Source organism: Dermacentor albipictus, unplaced genomic scaffold, assembly GCF_038994185.2.
Source record: "Dermacentor albipictus isolate Rhodes 1998 colony unplaced genomic scaffold, USDA_Dalb.pri_finalv2 scaffold_26, whole genome shotgun sequence".
NCBI classification, from domain to species: domain Eukaryota; kingdom Metazoa; phylum Arthropoda; class Arachnida; order Ixodida; family Ixodidae; genus Dermacentor; species Dermacentor albipictus.
In genome coordinates, this window is record NW_027225580.1 from 2,634,578 (window position 1) to 2,658,827 (window position 24,250).

The 24,250-nt window shown below is 45.7% G+C and overlaps 1 protein-coding gene across 1 annotated transcript in view; it reads right to left on the reverse strand.

Moving 5' to 3' along the window:
• Nucleotides 1–3,155: 3,155 nt before the first annotated feature.
• Nucleotides 3,156–24,250, reverse strand: part of LOC139052545 (uncharacterized) — a 107,890-nt gene continuing 86,795 nt past the window's right edge. The window contains exon 13 of the mRNA XM_070529655.1: nucleotides 3,156–4,634. The gene's annotated coding sequence lies outside the window, so the exon portion shown is untranslated. The remainder of the gene's footprint in view (nucleotides 4,635–24,250) is intronic.

The window sequence follows — 24,250 nt, forward strand, 5'->3', positions numbered from 1 at the left end:
TATTGAATCCGTGAACTCATTATGGATATTTGCAGTACATGTAGGCGCGTCTTGAGCCAAGCGATAACCTTGGAACAGCGGTTAGACGCTAAAAAAAGCTCACCCTCCCCCAACCCCCACCCCCCCCCAAAACAAAAAAGAATAATGAATGTGTACAGTTGCTTTGAATATTAGCTGAAACGTAGTGCTCGTGGAACAAAGGGCCCCAAGACTGCATAGCGGCGCCGACATGCCAAAAATTCAAGAGCTAAGCACTTTCCGATTACTGTTATTTATCAAATCAGCATTTCGTGGTTGAAAGTAGCCCTGTAGTCCTGGGGCCAGCTCCGCCACGAGTACTATGTCGGAGCTCACATTTCACGTGACTATACGTATGCCACCATTAATAGTCACAAAATCACAGTATTTTCTTCTTTACACCTTAACATTACACAGCCGAAATAAATGCAGCAAAACCCTCATTTTGGTATTTCAGTACTTTTCCTTCTAACGTACATGTCCGCGCTGATACATATGTTACAAAGTACTGAAAATGTATCCAATGCTTTCCTCCATGCAGCGGTTATTTATTTATTTATTTATTTATTTATTTATTTAGAAAATACTGCAGGCCTTGTAGTGGCCCTTGCAGGAGGGGCAGAAATACAGAAAAAGACAACAACAAGGAAATGCAAGAATACATGAGTAGCAAAACAGTAAGAGCAACAATTAATTACATTGGAATGATTGCAGGGAAAAAAGAATTAAACAATTTCAGAAACACTGCAACAAAACAAGATAAAAAGGAGCAAACAACACTTTTCAACTGTCGCATGTTCAGCTATCAACGCATTCAATGCTGTCAGTGTCAATAAGAAGCGATATGGGCAAGTTATTCCATTCGGTTATTGTGCGAGGAAACAAGGAATATTTAAAGGTGTTGGTCCTGGCAAAATACGGAGTTAATGACTTGGCGTGCCGGTGCCTTGTTAATCGCCCTGTTAGTGGTTGTATGTATTGCTGCGGATTAAGAGATAGCCGATTATTCTGAAGCAGATAGAGGAACTTAATCCTTTCAATCTTCCTCCGCAATTTTAGTGTTTGTATATTATTCATTTTCATTAAGTTTGAGGGAGAGTCTGTTGAACGGTATTTAGAAAATTTAAAGCGCACAGCTTTTCGCTGAATTTTTTCTAATGCATCGATGTTGCATTTCGTGTGCGGGTCCCAAACAATTGCCGCATATTCTAGTGTAGGCCTTATAATGGTGTTGTAAGCCAACAGCTTGGTTTCCGGAGGTGCCATTTTTAATTTATGCCTGAGCAGACCAAGTTTTCTTAAAGCTGAAGCACATGTAGTAGAGATATGTTTATTCCAGGAAAGATCGTGCGTTATGATAACCCCCAGGTATCTATATTGCTCGACTTCGGATAAGGGTTGAGATGCAAGATCGTAAGTAAACAGTAAAGGGTACTTTTTTTTAGTAATTCTCATAGAAACTGTTTTATTAATGTTGAGCTCCATGTTCCACTGCTGGCACCAGGAATTAATGCTCTGAAGGGTAGAATTTAAGAGGACTTGGTCTTCGTGGCATTTAATTTCATTAAATAAAACACAATCATCAGCAAACAATCTTAATTGAACAGGTTGAGCGATTACTTCTACAATATCATTAATATATATTAAAAATAACAAAGGGCCAAGCACGCTTCCTTGAGGCACACCGGAAGTAACTGGCACTTCTTCTGAAGAGCAGTCGCTTATGCTGACGAATTGTGTGCGCTTAGTTAAGTATGCAGAAATCCAGCTAACTAAGTATGGCGGCAGTTTTATTATTTCGAGCTTCTCAATTAGCTTATGGTGACAAACAAGATCAAATGCTTTTCTGAAATCCAGAAATACAACATCAATCTGACCAGGTTTATCAAGAATGCTAGCAAAGCTGTGGATGACTGAAGCTAACTGAGTGACGGTGGAAAACCCCTTCCTAAAGCCATGCTGTACCGGTGTGAGGATGCTGTTGTCACTTAAGAATTCTTTTATCTGGTTAGCTATAATATGTTCCAATAGTTTGCAGCAAGATGAAGTAAGGGAAATCGGTCGATAGTTCGTTATTAATGTCGCTTCGCCTTTCTTAAGCACCGGTACAACCCGAGCCGATCGCCAATCTTTGGGAAGGGCGGCTGAAGATAAAGATACACCAAAAATGCGCACTAGAAAACGTGCAACCATTTCTGCATAGCGGCACAAAAAGGCATTTGGGATGTTATCCGGTCCTGGTGATGATTTCGTTTTTAAATTTAACAGCATAGAAACCACACCGCTCGTCGATATAACAGCAGGATCAACATAACAAGGGGTACAGCTGAAGGGTACATGGTTCGGGGCACATGAAAATGTGCTGTGAAAAAATTGATTATAATGTTCTGCTATACATCGCTTCTCAGTAACCGTTACACCATTGTGTACAATGCAGTCAATGGGTTTCTTTGTGCTAGCTAGATGGTTCCAGAATTTTCCCGGTGCACTGCGCATAAAGCTAGGCAGGGTATATTGAAAATACCGTTGCTTAGCCTTGAATACAGCCTGATTCAGGGCCTCTTGAATGTTCTGGATCTCAGTGCAGAGTGCATGCCGTTGCCTTAGCCTTTTTAGTTTTCGCTTAAGTTGCAGTACCTTTCGTGTAATCCACGGATTACGTTTGGACTTCTTTTTAACTTTGTTTGGAATAAAGTTATCGAGACAGAAATGGCACATTTCTTTGAACTTATTCCAGAGCACCACGACGTAATTCCCATAAAATTCACTCAGCCTGTGATCTAAGTAGTCCAAAACACTTTGATCTCTGGCACGGGAAAAATCCTTTACAATCACTGTCTTATCAAGGGCAATATCGCAACGGTCCATGGGACACGAAAAGTATACAAGTTCATGATCCGAAATACCTTTTTCTACAGAGGTGACAAAATTTTCAATAGAGCGACTAATAAAAATGAGATCAAGCATAGTTTCACTATCTTCTTGTAAGCGCGTCGGCTGTGTCACAATTTGTTGCAAGTTATTAGTTAGCATAATATCAATCAAATAATCGACATTCTGATCGTAACTGTAAGCAGAATAATCCCAGTTAACGCCAGGCAGATTGAAGTCACCAACGAGAAGTATTTTATCCTGAGAAAAAGTCGACATATGCGCATAAAGTTCATTTAGGAAGTGCGTAGGTGACTGAGGTGCACGATAAACCGCGAATAATAAAAAGGATCGTCCCCAACAGCGAAAGTTTAGGCTGATACTTTCGTGATTTTCAATCTGCCGAAGTAGAAAAGCAGGTATGCTATGTTTGACTAATACAGCTACACCGCCTCCTCTGGAAGGCCTGTCACGTCGAAATACCTGATAAGAAGGTGGAAAACGCTTGTGCTATCAATGTCATCGCGCAGCCAAGTCTCAGTAATCACAACAACATGTGGATCGTAATTTAAAAGGGTAGCCTCAAGCAGGGCACTTTTGTTCACTACGCTGCGCGCGTTTATGTTTAAAACCCGTAGATTCCTAGTAGTCGAACTAATTCATTGAGGGGCGGATGAGCTTTGACGAGTATTTAATTCTATTCTGGAGTTAGTGTTTTCGTCCCACATAAACAATTGTCCATCCACTCGTAGCTTATCATTGATAAGTTTTACTTTCTTGCCCAGTTCTTTCTCGCTTTTTGCACTCTCCCACAAAAGTTTCCGCTTTCTGCGCGTGTCCGGAGAAAAATCGCTTTGAAATGACGTTCTCGATCCTTTAAGCTTGTATGCGTTTTTCAATACTTCCTGTTTCTCGTTATAATCTTGAAAATATATTATAACTGGCCTATTTTTGCTAGGTTTGCCCAACCGATGAATTCTCCCTACCGAGTTGCAGGTAACATTAAGTTTCTGTAAAAAGATCTCCCTCAAGACTTTTTGCTTCAAATCAGTAACAGTTTCATCGCTGCCTTCTTGTACCCCGAAAACAATCAAATTTGACCGCCTGCTCCGGTCCTCTAGGTCAATGATTTTTTTATGCAGAAGATTCACCGATTGTTCAAGGGATGCAACGCGAGCACCTTGTTTATTGATTTCGTCGAAACGTAACGCCATATCTGACATTAACTTTTCCATCGTGCTTTGCTGAGTCCTAAGTGCTGCCACTTCAGCGGTAAGTTTGTGTTGCCCTTCTAACAGTTCTTTCAGAAGTTCTGTCTGTGGACCAGGGTTCAATTCTACATCCCCGCAAAGAAGAAGCCGACACACAGAATACACATTGTATGCTATGATAATGCACTGTTGTGGGCATGGCGCGACCAATATACTGCGGCAATCACTTCTAAGTGTAGTAAAATATGAACTAACCTGCGCGATACAGAAGAAAGGCTTAGACATCATGCCGAAGCTCGGTCTGCCATGCCCACTGAACTCGCAGAGCTGTAGTTGTTCCTTTATAGTCAGGCATGATGACGTCACTTGGTCCCGAGGTGGCGCTGAGGATGCGTCGCAGATGATGTCCTCGAAAACGAGGCACTGCGTCGCTGTTCCCGCTGTCCACGAGCAAGATTCATCCGGCGGTATCTTGAAATGGCCAGACAAATGATGAAGCGGCGTTGACGCTCCGGCTAAGCTCAGCAGAAAAGCCTGCGCGATACAGAAGAAAGGCTTAGACATCATGCCGAAGCTCGGTCTGCCATGCCCACCATTATTCTTAATGATGCCAGGAAACCGAGCGTGATACCACCAATGCTCAAAAATCTAATCGGGAGCGCGCACAATGTTCAGGTACACGTTGTGTGATGTACTACGTAGCGTAGCGCTGAAGTATTTCTTGTGTAATTTAGGAGAATCGGTTATAAAGGCAGAAGTGTACTATTGGGCACAGGTGCACAAGTTAATGAAGTTGATTTGCGCCAAGTTAACCTGACCAAGCTTTCACACTTGCCTTACAAGAAGCCTACTGGACCATAGATATGCAGGCTGCTTTTAACTGCAACAAACAAAACTAATAAACCAATATAAATATTGGTGACATCATTTTAACATTCGAGTGTTCAGATTGGTAACGTCTGGATGCGGAGTAAGTTCGGAAGTTGTGTGCGTAATTAACCAAGCTACGTTGATTAACTTTTCAATAATTGATCTTAGGTGTCTATAGAAAATGAGTGGCTTGAGATTATCTAGCCAAGCAAAGAAATTTTGATCAAACATGCTTGTGTAAGAGCTAAGCGAACAAAAATTTTCCACTCAAACGCTCTTGAAAAGCGTAACTGACGCAGATGGAGAACATCTGTAAAGGGACAGAAAGAACAGTGCTTGAAGACTGGACACAAAGGAGGAACCACATACACACACTGCGGTAACAACTTGAAGTGCTGTTCTTTCTGTGATAATGAACCAACTAGCCCGTCAGTCCATCCTTGCAAGCCTGTAAAGTCAACCTGACCGCACCTAGCCTTTTGTGATGTCATCAATAGTATGGCCCCGTGAGCATGTTCCTTGTGGCCAGTGCGCTTTCGATTTTTATTCATGCTGTTTTTTCGAAGGCAAGCAGTCTGAAGTATTAATGTCAATATAGCAGCGAACGTGTGCCGCCGAAAGCTTGCTTGGTCGCAGAAACGATGCATGACTCATTGATGGTGACGATTTAGCGCAGCTCTGGCATCAAGACAATACGCTGGCGCCGAGAGAAGGAAGATAACGAAAGTCGACAGCTTGGTAGCTGCTCACGGAGCCGTGCCGATGGTGACGGTGCCACCGGGACGAAATCTGGGGCATTGAGGCTGAGGGCTTTCTTTTCTTGTTTTTTTTTTTTACAGCAAAGCTGTTAAGGGCTACTTTCCTCACTGCCATGTCCGCGCGCAGAACAACTTCCCGAAGTTAGTGCAATGCCGGGCCGACCCGCGGTGGAGATGCAGTTCGCCACTAAAGGGCCCACATACACAGTTTCGCTGGTCATATTTCTTCCCAGAGTGGAAGGGAACAGAGTCTCTTTTCCGTTGATTTCGCATTTCAGAAAGAGATAATGATATAAATGCAATGTCATTCATTCTTGTCTCGTAGATTTAAATATGGGTTTAAATAAACTCTATATAGCATTCATACCCACGAGTAGATGTAAGCGCGGAAGTGCTCGCTAGCTCTCGCGCTCGCTCGCACAAACGCAAACACAGAGATGTTACATGTTCGTCCGCATTCATGTTTACACACGCCCACGCCGGCACAAACCCACAAAAATGTACGCACACACGCACACGGAACTGGGCCCGAATTCTGAAACGTTCGCTTTCCGCGAAACTATCGCCTTGGCCACGCCTCCGCCAACGGCATGTCCTGCTTGGCTCTTTTAGCAAAACCGGAAAATAAACAGCACCATCTAGTAGTTCCGGCCTACGTCATTTTAACCTCATGGTGTCGATGGGTGCTCTCGACATATATTGAATAAATTAACACGTCCTTTGGCGCCTTTTGGCGTTCGGTTGGTGGTGGAGTGTACTAGAAATAAGATAGGTGGTAGTTTAAAGTAGTCTTTTTAGTGGCGTCTTACACGCGCTGTTTCACGGCGATATCTGTTGATTCATTTAAAATAAAGCATTTCGCATTTTCTTATTTTTTTGTTTACATAAAGCGGCCGTAACCAACCATAGTCAGTGCGCAGAACCCCTACTGCGGCCACTACACTCGAAAACAACAAACCCGAGCCGCTCTGCAGTCGCACAGTGCGATCCCTCAGTGTTGGTAGTGCATGCTGACGTCACGGGTAAGCAGTCACTTGATTTATGGAAGGTGACTATCGCGGCGGCGAAACTATCGCGGAAGGCGAACGTTTCAGAATACGGTCCCTGCACGCACAAACAAACACACGCATGGTCGCACGCGCATACACGCACTCGTGCTTACGCATATTCAAATACTGAGACACAAACAGGCGCGCACACGCAAATGGGAGTACACACGCACGCAAGCTCAAGGCGAGCACACCCATATACACTCCATCTCCTTCTCTGCTGCCTCGCAAAACATGCGTGGGCAAACAGACCAAATGACAATCGCTCTGCAATTAGCGTTCAAACTCCAGCTGTAATATATCGCTTTATGGCTTAAATTTGGCACTTCCTCAAGTCAATATGCGCTCTGCTGAGAAGGTGCAAAACCATTTGCTCCTGTCGTGTGACATAACCACCCATCCCCGACCAAAACGCTGCTTTCACGCACCACCAATGTTCCGACTAAGTGCTATAAATACGTATGTTACAAGTTACTACCTTCTTGGCGCAGACAGTTGTAACTTGTTGATACTCGGCTACTATACAGAAATAAATTTTTTTAAAGTCTTGCCCATTGAGTTACGCATGTGCCTTGGCATGAATTTCCACAAGATGGTGAAGGTGCTTTGTCCAGAATTCCCGAGTATGTCCATGCTACAAGGCACGATAACTTTTTTTTATGTAGCACAAAGGGATGCGCATGTTTGTTCTTATGTTGTCAAGGAATAAAATCTGAGACTAAAAGCAATTAACAAATAGGCAACGAATTGATATGTTTTAAGAAGTAAACATTGAAAATGTAATATTCGAAGAGCACCACTGCAAAAACGAATACTGCAACCAAATCTTGTGTTTTGGCCACCTACGTGCCGGTAAAAAAGCGTCACGCAGCAGGGTATTGAACCGTTGCCAGCACGACACGGGACGATAGGTGCGAGTGACTAAACGACTCGGCCGTGGCTTCCAAAGTTCCCGCAAGTGATATATATACGCTCGGGTTTTTATAGATACCACGTGAACTTGCCCGACGGTATTTCAAAAATTGCTTTTGGGAAAAAATTTTAATCATGGGGTTTTACGTGCGAAACCACTTTCTGATTATGGGGCACGCCATGATGGATGACTCCAGAAATTTAGACCACCTGGGGTTCTTTATAGTGCACGTAAATCTAAGTACACGGGTGTGCTCGCATTTCGGCCCCATCGGTATGCGGTCGCCGTGGCCGGGATTCGATGCCGCGACGTCGTGCTCAGCAGCCCAACACTATAGCCACTGCGCAACCACGGCGAGTTGCTTTTGGGAACAGTGTTACGCCATGTGTAGAGAGTCGAGATAGGCATTAATCGAAAGCTGAGACTCCGGGCTAGACACGCTGTAGCGGCTATTACGATAGTAGCCTCAGTTTTATCACAGCTATAGCGTTTCTGTCTTGGAAATCGAGCAGAAATTTTTGGAGTTTTCATAGGCTTCAATTGCTGAATCTTTAACCGCTCTCGGAACAAATTCTTGCTTGCCACAGCGTGATCACTGCATTTGGCTCGTGTGGATTGTCTTCCAGGACATGTCTGCCATGTGGCTTTTTCCATAATCGACCTGCAGCTTTTGTTATTCGCGAACAGCCCGTTCGTTCCATTGAAAACGCGCTAGCGTCGTGCCGGGGCCGCTTGGGGCGCTAGCTGGTACGTGTCTAGAAAAACTGGCTGTGGCAATCCCCCTGGGGGGGGGGGGGGGAGGGAGGGCTCGATGTGATAAGAAAGACGACGTCGAGACGGAGCGTGGCACGGCCAACGCTCGGCAGTCGAAACAGCGAGAAATGAGCGGAGTCCGCTGCGGTTACACATTTCCCGTTAAACTTCAGCTTCAACTCACGCTGGAAACTTGACGCCTATCTGCCGTCACAGGCCGCAGTGGGATGCCGGCGCACAGCTGGTGGGGGTCAGGCGAACTTTGGAAGATGAGGGTATCAGCGCAAGTTGACGAGGGCAGAACGCGTGGGACCCCGTCGCGCGATTTTCCTGAACTTGCCAGACAGGCAATATTTTTGAAGCATACATGAGTGGTTCAGCTTGTCAGCGGTGTTTTGCTTTTTCAAGTGAATCTTCTAAAGCAAAGTACTCTTTTAAAGTGAAGTTTTCTTTTCCTCTTCCTTCGGCTTTTCCACTGCTGCTGCTACTGCTAGTGCTGTCGCTATCTTGCACGCCGCGTCGGGAGGTAGTTCATTTATAGCGCGTATATGCATGGAACGAGCGTCGCATAGAGCAAAGCGCAGCAACTCGTTTGGCCCTTTGCATAGATGGATGGATGGATGGATGGATGGATGGATGAATGGATGGATGCTATGAGCACCCCCTTAAGAACGGAGCGGTGGGTTGCGCCACCAAGCTCTCGTTATTAGGTGTATTGTGTAATGTCGTAGCTATAATAAAAAAAATACCACGAAGTATTCTCCTCACCAAACTTTGTGAACCCCTATGGGGAACTTTGTTTTCCTACGCCTGCGTTGAATGTCGTTCAATTCCCGACTTTTCTTCTATCAATCTTCCAATCGCCTCTCACTAATCTCTACAGCGGACATGTTTGCTTTCCCCATGCTCTCGCTGAAACCAAGAGCTTCAAGAAAGCCATGGGTGCCTAAATCAACCACTGGCCAGATATCTTCACATTCTAATAAAACATGCTCCATCATTTCTCTAGCTTTACCGCAGCAAACACATGCTTCTTCTTCCTTGTTGCATCTCGCTTTATTAGTGCATGTTCTAAGGCATCCTGATCACACTTCCAGAAGTGAAGAGCTTGCTTTGAGTTATCATAAATTGTTTCTTTCCTGATTTCGTTTTTTTTTCCTTTTAAGCGGTAGCTCACAGCAGGTTTATTTTTCATTGCCGCCATCCATGAAATTGTCTCAGCGTCTCTGGCTTTGTGTTTGACGTTCTTTCTTGCCATGTTGCTTTTCATACCGTCGCACGCTTGCTGGTTCCTCCTGTACAAATATCTGAACGCTTTCCCAGCCCATTTACTTTCTTCCATATTCCTCAGTCGTTTTTATTTAACCAGTTTTACTCTGACCTTCCCTCACTTCAAAACTAGTCCAGCCCATATCACCCCGTACAGCTTCATTTGTAGTCTTCCCGGGAGCGCCCAATGCGAGGCGTCCCACTCACCTTAGGTTGCCATTGAGTCCTGATTCTACTCCAGACTTCAAGAAAACAACCGCGTTTGCAAATGTACGTCCTGAAACCATTAGACCTTTCCACGAACCCCGGAGCACATCGTACCTATTCTATCCACATAGCGCTCTGTGTTTGGTTATGACCGCATTTCTCTTTCCTCTTGCTGTTATTGTTTTTCCCGTGCTTCAATATATCTATTGCCTTCATTTGTCCTTATACCAAAGTATTTATATTCTTTTACCCGATGTATTTCCAGGCCCTTTTTAGAAACTGACTGTTCGCTGCGTTCATTGAATGTCATAACACCTGATTTTAATGTCATAACACCATTGAATGTCATAACAGCTGAATTTCTGCATGATTTTCATTCACGTTCCGTTGAGCAGAACTGGGTCCTCTTTAAAGCCACCCTCAGTTCACTCATTGACACCTAAATTCCTACGTTGTTCATTACATACAAAAGCAGTTCCCCTTAGTTTACCAACAAGCTTCGGCGGCTTAATAACAAGAAGAGATTGTACAGGCAGGCAAAGCTGACTGGTCTAGCGAGTGCCCATGATAAACACAAACAGTGTGACAAGGCTAATAAGGCATTGCTAAAATCTACTCACCATAACTTTTTTTCTCGTGATTTACTATCCATGCTAAAATTATGGGGTTTTACGTGCCAAAACCACTTTCTGATTATGAGGCACGCCGTAGTGGAGGACTCCGGAAATTTCGACCACCTGGGGTTCTTTAACGTGCACCCAAATCTAAGTACACGGATGTTTTCGCATTTCGCCCCCATCGAAATGCGGCCGCCGTGGCCGGGATTCGATCCCGCGACCTCGTGCTCAGCAGCCCAACACCATAGCCACTGAGCAACCACGGCGGGTGACTATCCATGCTAAAAAATAATACTCGCCACCTTTAGCGTGTTGTGAACCCTAGAATTCGCGCAACCATCAGTCTTACTGATTCTTATGGTGTTCTATCCCCGATTCAGATTGCGCTCAACTTCTTAATTATACGTTTCTAACAATTTTCACTCATGAAACGTTAACTCATTGCCAACATTAAAGGCCTTATTGGGAGTCACAATGCATGATGTGGTCATCAGTGAGGCTGGTGTTTTATTTCTACTAACCAATCTTAAAACGTCATCTAGTGCAGACCAGCTGGGTTTCAATAATAAAATTTTAACGAATACATCGCATAGTTAACCGCTCTCTTTTCCCAGTCACTATCAACTGGTGGTATTCCTAATGAGTGGTGCACTGAAAAATACCAATTTTCAAATCTGGTGATCGTGCTTCTCCACTTAATTGTCGTCCCAACTGCTTAACTAGCACTATTCGTAAATTACTCGAACATATCATACACAGTCATCAACTTCCTTCGACACCATAACATTATGTTTTAGCATCAGCACGGTTTTCGCAAAGGCTATTCATGCGACACCCAACTTGCCGGATTTATTGATAAGACTGACAGACTGATATTGACACTGATAAACGCTGGGTTCCAAGTTGACGAAATATTTTTATATTTTTCTAAGGCATTTGACCGTGTTCGGCATCATAGGTTGTTACTGTCACAGCTCAACACTCGCCCTACTATAATTGCATGGATCACCGATTTTCTCTCATCTAGAACTCAGCTTACATCATTTAACAATTCCAACTCATGTTATGCTGATGTTACGTCTGGAGTTCCACAATGCAGCGTACTTGGACATTTACTCTTTCTATTCAATATTACTGATTTACCCAGTTGTGTGTTATCCAAAATCAGACTATTTGCAGATGATTGTGCACTTTAACGATGTGTAACAAGTAACACTGATAGCCATTTACTACAACTGACCTGGACGCAATAAGTGCATGGTGTTCTAATTGGTTGATGCCATTAAATATTTCCAAAATTAAACTCATGTCTTTCACCAATAGGCCACGAATTCCAACCACCTACTCCCCTGATAACAACACTGTGGAACTCGAAACAACTTACAAGTACCTTGGCAACAATGTTCAGTGAAATTTATCATGGAATAATCATATTAATCATACCCGTGCCTCTTCAAACCCTACTCTCGGACTTATGAAGCATAATGGTCATTCCACGCTAACTGTCCCAACCTTGGTGCTCGACCACGAAGATTTCGTTGAAAAAATTTAGGAGTATCTTTTTAAAGCAAGAAGTATTTTTTGCGGAAAAACATTATTTCAGCACCGCTAGCAAAATATGAAGTTCTTTAGACACCTCGAAAATATGAATCGTAAACGCATTGTGAAAAATTCTCTCTTCTTAAGTTAGGCGAGCACACGATTTTCCCTTGAGAGTGAAGATAGGCTTTTCACTTAAAAAAAAAGGGGGGGGGGTTATCGATCTTTAAGTTTCCGTGAGTTTTTTATGCGGCACTGAATATGCACGGCGCTGAATATGCAAAATTTAGTGAATATTGCGAATTTTTTTGCAGAAAGATAACTTTTACCGAAAGGTTATATTTCATAATAACTAATTGCCAGCAGGTTGTACTGTGTGTGAAAACTTATTTGGGATGAATACACCGTGAAATGGCAGGCGACAAATTTGCAAAAAAGTTCGTTTTAGCCTATTTTTAGTCATAAATTTAGCATTGAGGCGGTCGGGGTAAAAATACGCTAAATAGTGCATTTATTAGAAACATCCATTGTCTACGAACTGAGAACCTTCTATGAAATTACTCTTTGCTTCATATATATATCAGCCAACACAATCGTGTTTTAGCGACTATGTTGGCAATGTTGTTGGAGTGATGTCGACTCGTCATTACATGTTTTGGCATGCTTAAGTGCAAACAACTGCATTTAAAAAGATAATGGAAAGTGATAAATACCTTCAGTTGCTCGCCCTCTCTGTTCTTCTTGTTATTAAATGTTAAATTCAGACCAAATGAGGCAGTCCGCTGACCTTTGTGAAGCGCAGGATTTAATATCCAGTCTGCGATAAGTGAAGGAATAAATGGGAAAGCTCGTTCGAGCTATCGACTGTAAAAAGGTTGCGCCTCAAATCAGCGGTAATGCAGCTCGCCATAGCTGATGCGCGCGAAGTTTGAACTTGCATTGTTACGAACCGCCGGAAGTGTGTGCTGCCGACGCGCGTCAAAACAAGGCCTACGAAACTTCTGTCGAAGTTTTACTGAAGCAGACGCGCCACCTTTTTTTCCGCGGCACGTTGAAGAAGTCGACGAAGACCCGCGCCGTGATTGCTTGAGTGCATATGATGCTGGCTGACACTCACCCTCACAGACACGAATAGAACATTCAAGCTTACACACCACACCCCAAATTCAGCTTGTTTCTCGAACAAAATGTGCTGCGAAAAAGACACCGGCGGTAAAATCCTATCTCACTTTTCACAGACCGAGAGCCGCAGTGAAAGCTTCGCGAGCGCGGTTGCTATGGCAATGTTAACATTTGGGGTACCCGTTGTTAAGAATGGCGAGCCGCTAAGCAAGATTGCCACCTTGCCACCCGATTACGACAAGGGGTGCAAGACGCGCACCTCTCCCTCTCCGTCGCTGCAGCTGGGAGGCGTTCAAAGAAGCGACCTTTGCGCTGGAATCCGCCGCCTTCCTCCAGCCCCTTCGACATTGTGACGGAACTAGTTCGGTGCGTGAACAATGATTCCGGAGTTCCCCAACGCGGAGCTGATTTGACACGCATGGACAAGCTGCCGCGGGAACGACGTATTTTTGTGCTTCTCACGGTTCGGAGTGGCACGGAACAACGAGCGACCCTCGAGCGGCAACGATAGTTCCCGGAACGGCACCCGCCAACGCCGTCGTCGGGCATCAGAGCGCGGTTGCCTTTGTGTACGTAAACTGTTCTGCAGAGCAGCGGCGCGTTGGTGATGAGTAAACGAACAGTCGCCGCGTCGTAGGACCGGCGGATCGAGTGTATAAAAACTGTGGTTGTGCGAATGCTGAGGACAATTCTCTTGAGCAGTCATGTTAGACTGAGTCACTTCTCTCATGCAGTCATGTTGGACTGATACTCTTTTTCTCAAGCAGTCATGTTAGACTGAGTTAATTTCTGTAAATAAACCCCTTTTCCTGTGATTTCCAGTGATTGAAGTACGCCATCACGGCGTACTTCAATCACTGCTTTGACACAGGCACCCTCCCTAGTTCGTGGAAAGATGCCAGGGTAATCTTTATCCCAAAGCCAAACAAACCACTCAACATTTCTAATCTCAGGCCTATATCACTAACCTCTTGTCTAGGTAAAACACTCGAACACGTCATCCTCAACCGACTTAGTAAATACATGGAGGACAACAATCTTTATCCATCAGAAATGGTAGGTTTTCGAAAATCTCTGTCATGCCAAGATATCATGCTTCGAATGAAGCATGACATCATTACACCTAATAGCAGTCTAGATACGCAAGCAATTCTCAGTCTGGACCTCCACGGAGCTTTCAATAACGTTTCACATTCCGCCATCCTCCGAGAGCTTAATCTCATTGGGGTTGGCGGAAAGACATATGACTACATATCTACCTTCCTATCCAACCGTACCGCAACGATACACATAGGCACAGAGCAATCCCTTTCATACGCTTTAGGTAGCTACGGCACGCCCCAAGGCTCAGTGCTGTCCCCTTTTCTTTTTAATCTTTCTATGATGCCGATGGCGCAAGCATTGCGGTCTATTCCCGATCTCAAGTTTTCACTCTACGCCGATGACATCACTCTTTGGATGACTGGCGGTTCCGATGGAGAGATTCAAGACACTCTACAGGCCGCAGCAGACGCCGTCGTGGCTCATGCCGGGGCTATGAATCTCACATGCTCCCCTCAAAAATCCGAGCTGCTACTTCTGCCATCCCACCGGGGGTCCGGAAAACACATGTCTAGTATAGAGGTGATCCTAAACCACATCCCCGTTACTAGAGTGGACAGGCTCCGGGTGCTCGGCTTACACATTCAAAGCAACCGGCTCAACACATATACCCTACATACACTCCACACTACAGTCGATCACACCCTGCGCCTTCTAGGGCGAGTCTCCAATAAACATGGCGGACTAAAGGAGGCCGAACTTCTCCGCTTGATTCAGGCCTTCGTTATCAGTAAGATTACATTCGCAACACCATATCTACATTTCCTTAAATCAGAATCAGATAAGATCGACACTCTTTTACGCAAAATATATAAATTCGCTCTGGGAGTCCCCATACGTACCTCCACTGATAGGCTAATGCTTACTGGAACTTTCAACACACTTACTGAACTCACAGAAGCCCACCTCACATCCCAATATAGCAGACTTTCTAACACCGCAACAGGTCGACACATTCTACAAACCCTTTCTATCACTCCGGCACCCATCATCAAGACTAAATACACCATTCCACATCACATACACGAGAACCTCTGCATCCCCCCACTTCCTAAAAACATGCACCCTGTGCATCACAAACAGCGCAGGAGGCAGCGAGCAAAGGCTCTCCAAAAACAATTCTCCACCTCTAAAGACGTGCTCTATGTCGATGCCGCCGAATATGGGAGCAGAAATCATTACGCAATATCAGTCATTAACTCTCACGGCCAGGTCGCTGCGGCCGCTTCCATTCCTGGCTCTTCCTCGGAGGAGGCGGAGGAAGCGGCCATAGCCCTGGCCCTCACAATTCCAAATTCATCAGTTATCGTTAGCGACTCCAAAGCAGCCATACATAACTTCGGAGCGGGTAGGGTCTCTAAGCCAGCCCTTTCTCTCCTCTTGGTCCATCCTTTCCACCAAACTGTGGCATTAATCTGGACTCCCGCGCATGCGGGCCTTGCCGGAAACGAGGCGGCTCATGCCAGTGCCCGAGGATTTACTGTCCGGGCTCAGGCATCACATGTGTCGGACCTCGCCACGGAGGAGGCGTCGTTTACAGCGCGGGATCGACTTATTACTTATCACGACATCTGCGCACACTACCGATTAGACCGCTTAACCTTTCCGCCACTCATGGGCAAATCCCCGCGTAGGTGTGAAATTCTGTGGCGACAGCTGCAGACTCGCACCTTTCCGTCCCCTTACCTCCTCCACCGCATTCATCCCGCCATTTACCTTTCTCCCTCTTGTAAATTCTGTGTCTCTCCCAAAGCAGACTTAAACCACATCATGTGGGGGTGCCCTAAGCACCCCCTTCCCCCTTTCCTCAAACAATTAATATCTAGTGAGGAGCAGTGGGAGGCTGCCTTGCGCAGCTCCAGGCCCGATCTTCAGGAGGCCATCCTGGAGTGGGCTGAGAGGATAAAGGAGGCCTACTTCAAGTAGTTCCTCCCCCCATCCTCTATTCCATTGCCCCCTTCCCTTTAAAGAGGGATAAATAAAGTTTTTCATCATCATCATCATCATCACTTCATCAACGATCTCAGCGTAAATAAGTTGGACGACGGCATAGGCCAGCTACCTCCGAATTCATGCCGTACTCCAATCTTGGCAAAGGACCACGGACGATGGGATTGAGCCCCCAATCCTGACAACTGGCTGACAGCGGTGAGATGGACTTTGCGACATGGTGCTGTATCTGCGGTGAGTGCTTGGTTTTTGCTTTGACTCTCTAGGCTTCATTTTGTGGTTGTTCTGTTTAGAACAGTAGGGAAGCTAGATTGTTGTGTGTTAGCTAGGTTGTGTTTTCCTAGCTAGATTTAGAGAGCAGAATCAAGGCAGTAAAGCAGCAGTCATGGAGTTAAGGACACTGCTGAGAGACGAGTTGTTGATTGTTGGTGAGGAACTGGGCCTAGATGTACCCAAGGAAATGCTCAAATCGGAATTATTGGAGCTAATTTCCAATCAGGCCAGTGAGCAAGATATTGAAATGGGATTGGAACTTCTCAAAAAGAGAGAGAAACGGGAAAAAGAAAGAGAAGAACGAGACAGAGAAAAACGAGAGAGAGAGGAACGGGATAGAGAGAGAGAGGAACGCGATAAAGATCGCGAGTTAAGAAAAATGCAACTTGAACTTGAAAACAGACGTTTGGAGTTGTCTCAAGGAAGTGAAGGCGCTCTGGGTCGATCAAGTGAGGCAGCATCGTACCGCATGGACAGGCTATTAAAGCCATTTGAGGTCGGGACCGACATAGGCTTGTTCCTAAGCAATTTTGAAAGGACTTGCGAAAAGATGAACTTCGGCCCGAGTACATGGCCACAGCGGTTGCTGTCTATGTTGCCGTGTGAGGCGGCGGAAGTAATCGCCAGACTGAGTGTGCAGGATGCATATGATTATGCAAAAGTTAAGGCTAGTCTCCTGAAGAAATACCGCCTTTCAGCCGAAGCTTTTCGGCAAAGGTTTAGGAGCACAGGCAAGAAAGATAGCGAGGGCTATCCGGAGTTTGCATATAGCTTAAAGGCCAACCTAGTCGAGTGGCTTAAAAGCGCGGAAGCGTACGACAGCAGAGACATGATCATTGAATGCATGTGTCTAGAGCAGTTTTACAAAACCATCCCCCAAGCTGTGAAACTGTGGGTGCAAGACAGAGGTAATGTAAACACTGTGGAAAGGGCAGCTGAATTAGCCGAAGAGTATGCAACCCGTAGAAAGTTGAACGCCGAGGAGGGAAACTGGGACGGTCGAAATGGACCGCGGAAACCATTTCCGTTCAAAAAGGGTGCGCAAACTAGACGATCGAAGCCTGTCGACATGGCGGAAAAGCCCGCAGAAAAGAGCGAGGAGAAACTTAACGGAGAAACCGCACAAGAACAGAAAAGAAAGTTCGGATCTTTTAGACCAATTCGCTGTTACAAATGCCACAAACTGGGACATATAGCTGTAAACTGCGAGAAGTCTAGCGTAGTTTTTTCCTACGTGGAGGAAAAAGATGAGAATATGGAACTTTTAAGTCCATATCTCCACGACCTGCAAGTTAATGGAAAACCATGCCGAGTGCTAAGAGACAGTGCCGCCACGCTGGACATTGTCCATCCGTCTTACGTGATGGTAGATGACTTCACCGGAGAAGTAGCATCGATAAAACAGGTTGTAGAAGAACACAGCGTGTGTCTGCCCATGGCCAAAGTCAAAATCAGTGGACCATTCGGGGAGCTAGAGACTGAGGCTGCAGTTTCCAAATTTTTGTCACTGCAGTAACCCTACATCTTTTCGAATCGTTCGAATCAGTTACTGCGTGACAGAGGGCTCAAACTGGGAGAGGGCATAGTACAGGCATTGACCCGAGGCCAAGCTCGTAAGATCGCGGCGCTTTCGGCTGAAAATGCTCAAGCTCCTCCAGCGGAAGCAGAAAAGGGCATAACTTCAATACCCGAATCCGAGCTAGGCCCGAGGGACAAAAGAACAGTTGAGGAGAGCCTGCCAGCTGACCAGCTCAATGAGAGCGTAGCACTAGAGTGTCAGAGTTCTAGCCTGCAGGAAGAGCAAGCAGACGCGCTCACAAGCGAGACAGGGTCGTTATTATCACCGGCCTCAAAGAACTTCGATCAACTCTTACGCGTGGATAGAGAGTCACTGGCAGCTGAGCAAAAGACTGATGAGAGCTTAGCTAAATTACGTGACACAGCTAAAGAAGGCATTGCTGGCGCAACGTAACGATACATGAGAGAGGAGGATTGTTGTATCGGCATTACAGAGATCGAAAGGGTAAGATTTTAGATCAGTTAGTCATACCTACTAAGTATAGGGAGGACCTTTTGAGTCTTTGTCATGGAAATGGGTGGTCCGGCCACCTAGGCATAAACAAATCAAAGGAAAGATTGCTTATGGAATACTACTGGCCTGGCTGTTTCAAAGATGTAGAAAACTTTGTAAGATCATGCGACGCCTGCCAGCGTTCTGGTACACCAGGAGAGACTTGGAAAGCTCCACTGAAGGTAGTGCCCTTAATAACAGAGCCTTTCAGACGGCTTGTAATAGACACGGTAGGGCCTCTTCCAAAAACAAAATCAGGCTACAGGTACTTGTTTACCATGCTGTGTCCGGCTACCAAGTTTCCAGAAGCAATCCCTTTGAAAGAGCTCAGCTCCACCGAAGTAGTAGACGCGCTTTTGACAGTGTTTGCACGAGTTGGGTTTCCAGCCGAAATTCAGGCCGATCAAGGGTCAGTATTCACGAGCGCACTGACTTCCACATTCTTGCAAAAGTGCGGGGTAAAGTTAATACACAGTTCTGTCTATCACCCTCAGTCAAACAGTGTAGAGAGGTGGCATTCGGTGCTTAAGCGAGTTTTGCGTGCGCTCTGTTACGAGCACCAGGAGGACTGGGAGAACTGTCTGCCGGCAACTTTGTTTGCTTTGCGAACGGTTCCACATGAGGCGACAGGGTTCTCACCAGCAGAACTAGTGTATGGGAGGACACTCCGGTCTCCACTGAGAATGTTAAGAGAGATGTGGGAGGAAAGAGGGGAGAGTCCAACCGTGGTTGAATACGTGCTAAATTTACTGGAACGGCTAAGCGCAACCCAAGAACTAGTCGGAAAGAACATGGCACTAGCTCAAAAGAACGCCAAATTCTATTACGACAAGAATGCGAGGCTTCGTACGTTTAACGCCGGAGACCAGGTAATGATCCTCAAACCTTCAAGAAAGAACAAGCTTGAAGTTCACTGGGACGGGCCCGTTAAAGTGTTGCACAAACTTTCAGATACTAACTATGCTTTGAGAATGCCCGGTCGCAGGAAGGAAGTGAGGATATATCACTGTAATTTGATGAAGCCGTATGTAGAGCGGAGCGGAGTCGTTAACTATACCGTCAAAGAGCCGGATGGCATTGGTACCAAGTTTAAGGAGTATAGAACGACCTCCAACTCTGAAATCGGCCTAGAAGAAGTAGTAGAACACTCGGTAAGCTCGCACGCTCTAAGACCCGAGCAGCTAGATGAGCTAAAAGCGGTGTTAGGGGAATATATCGACAGATTCAGCGATCGGCCGGGTAGAACCGAACTGATAACGCATGAAATTGAGCTGACCTCTGCCGAACCAGTAAGATCAAAACCTTACAGGGTGTCTCCAAGGCAGAGAGAGATTATGGAGGCAGAGATACAGCGCATGCTAGAGTTGGGAGTTATTGAGCCCGCTGAGAGTGACTACACGTCACCGCTAATACTCGTAGAAACCCCTAACAAGGACCCTCGTCCGTGTGTTGACTACAGGAAGTTAAATGCCATCACTAGGGATCAGCTGTACCCGATACCCAACATTGAGGAACGAATTGAAAGAGTTAGCGCTGCTAAATACATTTCAACTATAGATCTCGTGCGGGGGTACTGGCAAGTTCCCCTTTCAGAAAGTGCCAGCCGCTATGCCGCATTCATCTCGCCTGTAGGCACTTTTCGCCCTCTCGCACTCAGCTTCGGGCTGAAGAACGCGCCGTTTAGCTTCTCTAAGTTAATGGATATTGTCCTAAAGGACTTGCAGGAGTTCGCCTTACCTTATCTTGATGATGTGGCCATTTTTTCGGACAGCTGGGAACAACACGTATCGCACCTCAAACAGGTGTTCTCACGGTTGAGGGAAGCCGGCTTAACGATGAAAGCGGAAAAGTGTAGGTTTGGTTGTTCGCAGGTTACTTATCTGGGCCATGTTGTCGGCCAGGGCATGAGACGGCCGGCTGAGCTGAAAATTGCGACGATTGGAGATTTTTCTCAGCCGCGCACGAAAACGGACCTTCGTTCATTTTTGGGACTTGTGGGGTACTATCAACGGTACATTCCGAATTACTCGCAATTGGCAAGTCCATTAACAGACGCCCTCCGAAAGGGAGCACCGAGTAACGTACACTGGGATAAGGACAAGGAGAACGCTTTCCAAAGTTTGAAAACGCTATTGGTTTCTCGCCCTGTGCTTCGCGCGCCAGACTACACAAAGGAATTCATAGTTCAATGCGACGCAAGCGACAGAGGTATGGGCGTGGTACTTAGTCAGGTCGGCGACGATAACGAGGAGCATCCTATCCTCTACGCCAGCCGTAAACTAAATGTAAGAGAGGAAGCCTACAGCGCTTCAGAGAAGGAATGCGCTTCTTTGGTTTGGGCCGCCCAGAAGTTGTCGTGTTACTTGTACGGAGCGAAGTTCATCTTCGAGACCGACCACTGTCCTCTGACGTGGCTCAATCAAATGTCACACAAAAACGGCCGCTTGCTCTGATGGAGCCTCACTCTCCAAGAGTACAACTTCTCCGTTAGATATAAGAAGGGAAAGTTGCATAGCAATGCGGATGGTTTGAGCAGGCTAATTTGAATTCTGCGTTTGGGGGTCCCGCCTAAATTTTAGGGTTACTAGTGTTAATTTTATTAAGCGAAGAAGATCCCCTCTCATTTGGCAGGATTCCCTCCATGATTGCTGAATGTGTCAGCAGGAATTTGCTTCAGAAATTGGCATAGCGAAATGCAGCATTTTTTGTTTGCTTCTGCACTTATGTTGTTGTTGTTTTTTTTTTTGAAGCCTAGCGAGTCTAAAGTGATAGCCAATGCACGCCATCTCGGCGCAGAGCCGTGTTGTGGGGTTCATTTTGCAGTTGCCTGTCCTTGTTGGGTGTTTTGGGGCGGTGACATCAATGCACAAGTGGTCGCTGCGAGCCAAGACATCAATCCCCCCCTGACCAGCTGCCGTTCTCTTCCTGCCTAGCGGTTGTCAGCGCTAGACAGTCGAGATTTTTCGGGCCATGGAGGCGCTGTTAAGAATGGCGAGCCGCTAAGCAAGATTGCCACCTTGCCACCCGATTACGACAAGGGGTGCAAGACGCGCACCTCTCCCTCTCCGTCGCTGCAGCTGGGAGGCGTTCAAAGAAGCGACCTTTGCGCTGGAATCCGCCGCCTTCCTCCAGCCCCTTCGACATTGTGACGGAACTAGTTCGGTGCGTGAACAATGATTCCGGAGTTCCCCAACGCGGAGCTGATTTGACACGCATGGACAAGCTGCCGCGGGAACGACGTATTTTTGTGCTTCTCACGGTTCGGAGTGGCACGGAACAACGAGCGACCCTCGGGCGGCAACGATAGTTCCCGGAACGGCACCCGCCAACGCCGTCGTCGGGCATCAGAGCGCGGTTGCCTTTGTGTACGTAAACTGTTCTGCAGAGCAGCGGCGCGTTGGTGATGAGTAAACGAACAGTCGCCGCGTCGTAGGACCGGCGGATCGAGTGTATAAAAACTGTGGTTGTGCGAATGCTGAGGACAATTCTCTTGAGCAGTCATGTTAGACTGAGTCACTTCTCTCATGCAGTCATGTTGGACTGATACTCTTTTTCTCAAGCAGTCATGTTAGACTGAGTTAATTTCTGTAAATAAACCCCTTTTCCTCGTTCTCGATGAGAAATAGTTCTTCACTTCATCAACGATCTCAGCGTAAATAAGTTGGACGACGGCATGGGCCAGCTACCTCCGAATTCATGCCGTACTCCAATCTTGGCAAAGGACCACGGACGATGGGATTGAGCCCCCAATCCTGACACCGTCCCAGTGCTCCCTTGCGAGAAACAGCACGTGACTTCCGCCACACACGCTCCAATACCTTCGTGCTGGTCGGGGTCTGTCCTGGGTTTACTTCCTTCATGTCGGATGCAATAAAGATGCGCGAAATCAATAGCCTGCGTTTTTTACTCCTGCATTCCGACATATGAAAGAATGAGTGCGACCGCGCTCTAAACACGCATATACAAGAACACTATTAAGCACAACCGCGAAGAAAAGTATCTGATGCCCTTCTTATTCAATAACGCAAAAGTGGTGCAGTCAAAACTGTAATCCTCTAGGCGAATCTGGATGAGTCTTTCCACGCTTCAGCATGCATAGTCTGACTTCTCTGATATCGCCAATAAAAGCTCTGATGTCTTGCTAGAGCCACTACAGAAATACGTCATAGCGGTAGGTACCGGAAACATTTGCACTTGAAATCTCCCCGCTTTAATTCAAAACAATTATTGTGGCCTTTTAATGCATAAGAGACGTCATTCTTACCTTATTCTGAACATTGCTGCAAGAAGACCAGCACGGGAGGTGCAAGCATTGAAAGATACTAGGTTTTGTGTGAAAAAAGAGAATGCATCTGAGGAGCATAGGAGCGCGTTTTGGGATTATAGCCGCAACCTTTATACAGTCGATAACCCGAACGAGCCTTCCCATTTATTCCTTCACTTATCGCAGACCGGATGTCAAATCCTGCGCTTCACAAAGGTCAGCGGACTGCCTCATTTGGTATGAATTTACTATTTAACAAGAAGAAGGACAGAGAGGGCGAGCAACTGAACGTATTTATTTCTTTCCGTTATCTTTTTAAATACAGTAGTTTGCACTTAAGCATGCCAAAACATTTAATGACGAGTCGACATCACTCCTCTGAAATCATTGCCAACATAGTCGCTAAAACACCACTGTGCAGGCTGATATTTGCTACATATTTGCCGTAACAAAGCAACAGATTATCTTTTTTATTCACAAAGTTATTGCCCATTTCTCAATCTTAGTTTACCTAACTGCACTCTGTACTCACCGGCGTAACTTTCCGATGGCGCGGGACGACGCTATGCAGGCCGTCGGTGTACGGCGACATCCGGTTAAAGCCGCTCTATTGGGGCTCGCGTGCTTTATTGTCTAAGCTAATAATCTCTAATAAAGCATTCAAGTAAAAACTTGAGGAGCTGATGATCTTGTGTAGATGTTCCTGCATCGACTCAGGAAATTTTGCGTCCGCGCAAGTTCTACTTACCGCTAGGACGCTTTCCTACGAAGGGGAAACACGTGCAACAGCAGAGACCGGTATGACACAAATTCAAAAATGTTTTTCTTGCTTAAAACAAAAACTATTCTAATAATAGGTCCCCAGTTTTTAGACAATGAATGTTTCTAATCAATACACTATTTAGCCTATTTTCGCCCGACCACCTTAATGCTAAATTTACGTCTAAAGATAGTCTAAAACTAATTTTTTTTTCAACTTTGCCACCAGCTGTACAGGCCATTTCACGTTATATTCGTTCCAAATTATGCTTAGATTACAGCACAGCTTCCTGGCAATTAGTTACTTTGAGATATGCCCTTTCGGTAAAAGTTGTCTTTCTGCAAAAAAATTGCCAATATGCACCAAATTTTGCACATTTAGTGCCGCATAAAAAACTCACGGAAACTTATTGTTCGATAACACCTTTTTTTTTAGGTGAAAAGCCTATCTTCACTCTCAAAGGAAAATCGTGTGCTCACCTAATTTAAGAAGATAATATTTTTAGACACTGCGTTTCACGACTCATGCTTTCAAGCTTTCGAAAAAACTTCACATGTGCGTAGCGGTGCTGTAAAACTTTTTTTCGAAAAAGTGTTTTACAGAAAGACCTCTTGCTTTAAATCGATAGTCCTCA